The following is a 2001-nucleotide window of genomic DNA, read 5'->3' on the forward strand; positions in this document are numbered from 1 at the left end:
GTCACAAACTTTCCAACCACCTGTCACAAAACCCAATATTAGGCTTTCTGGCATGACTAAGTGATACTGCTGGCATCATGATTTATCTTCCTACTATGTGACTTGTAATTTAGGTGTCAGCAGTTGAAATCATGATCTAAAGTAAAAAGTTGCCTAGAGTTTTCAGACAGTCATGATAATTATATACATTACTAAACTACTCAATCATATTCAGACCCACAATTCTCTCACCATTTACAAGTCCGATGATCTTAAACTCTCCCCACCAGAAGAGAAAAGTTCTTGCCAGTAAATGACATGTCCATCATTCAGCTCTGCGTCAGGTCAACATTACATAAAAGTCCTATTTGGGAGGTGGCTTAGCCAAACCCAGCTGATGAAAATTAATTATTTAGCTTTCTTTTCGGCCAGAGCTGCCATCTTCCAGTAATTTGCCAAGATGACGAACACAAAGGGAAAGAGACGAGGTACCCAGTATATGTTCTCCAGGCCTTTCAGAAAACATGGAGTTGTTCATTTGGCCACATACATGTGCATTTACAAGAAAGGTGACATTGTGGACATCAAGGGAATGGGTACTGTTAAAAAATGAATGCCCCATAAATGTTACCATGGCAAAACTGGAAGAGTCTACAATGTTACCCAGCATGCTGTTGGCATTGTTGTAAACAAACAAGCGAAGGGCAAGATTCTTGCCAAGAGAATAAATGTGCGTATTGAACACATTAAGCACCCTAAGAGCAGGGATAGCTCCTTGAAACGTGTGAAGGAAAATGTTCAGAAAAAGAAGGAAGCCAAAGAGAAGGGTTCCTGGGTTCAACTACAGCGTCAGCCTGCTCCACCCAGAGCCTACTTTGTCAGACCAATGGAAAGGATCCTGAGCTGCTGGAACCCATTCCTTATGAATTCATGGCATAAGAAATGTAAAGTAAATAAATAAGAAATAATTGAAAAAAATATTTATATCCTTGTCTTTACCCTAAGATAAAGTCATGAGCAAAATGCATTTAGAACAAAAGCACAATGCTTAGAAAAGATATTCAAAACAGTTTCCAAAATGGACTCCAACCCTTTTCCAGCATGTGTATTCTGGCTTAAGACAATGTTTCGTGTTTCCCAGTAGATGTTTCCATTTACTTATCCTGTGCTGGTTGTATTGCTGGAACAATTGGCTTACAGATGTCTCTAAGCACATTATACTGTATGCTGATTCTGCTAATGATTGCCTGTCAATGGTGTTCTAAGAGATTATGGCAACCTGTTGTTCTCCTAATATGGTAGCTTTTAAACATTCTCCCCCCACCCATCATCTGGCAAGGTCTGCCTGAAATATGCAGAGTCACTGCAAATAAACCAATATTGGGAGTTCATGGTGATTGACCCCTAGATTTTATTGTGTAAAATCCAATATCTGAGGTCTTAGAAGTGGTAGAGTGGGAAGGCATTGGGTCCTAAGAAACATTTGCTTGTTTTGCTGTGTCTGCCTTATACAATTGTTACTTACACACATTTCCAGAAATACCATTGAATATGTATATATTTGTACAGAAAGAATGGCGGGGGCTGGTGCTGTGGCACAACAGGTTAATGCCCTGGCCTGAGGCGCCGGCATCCCATGTGGGTGCAGGTTCAAGACCCAGCTGCTCCACTTCCAATCCAGCTCTCTGTTGTGGCGTGAGAAAGCAGTGGAGGATGGCCCAGTTCCTTGGGCCCCTGTACCCACATGGGAGACCTAGAAGAAGCTCCTGGCTCCTGGCTCCTGGCTCCTGGCTTCAGATCAGCACAGCTCAGCTGTTGCGGCCAATTGGGGGGAGGGGTGAACCAGCAGATGGAAGACCTCTGTCTGTCTCTCTCTCACTTTCTCTCTCTCTCTCTCTCTGCCTCTCCTCTCTCTGTGTAACTCTTTCAAATAAATAAATCAAAAAAAGAATGAATGGTGATCCATTTATCATAATTCCAAATAAGAGAGTTTAAGTTTCATGAAGTTGTCTGATCAAATTC

General features: G+C 41.8%; 1 pseudogene; it reads left to right on the plus strand.

Moving 5' to 3' along the window:
• Positions 1 to 439: 439 nt before the first annotated feature.
• On the plus strand, positions 440 to 918 carry LOC133753715 (large ribosomal subunit protein eL21-like; annotated as a pseudogene).
• Positions 919 to 2001: the final 1083 nt, after the last annotated feature.

This window comes from Lepus europaeus, chromosome X (genome assembly GCF_033115175.1).
Source record: "Lepus europaeus isolate LE1 chromosome X, mLepTim1.pri, whole genome shotgun sequence".
Taxonomy (NCBI): domain Eukaryota; kingdom Metazoa; phylum Chordata; class Mammalia; order Lagomorpha; family Leporidae; genus Lepus; species Lepus europaeus.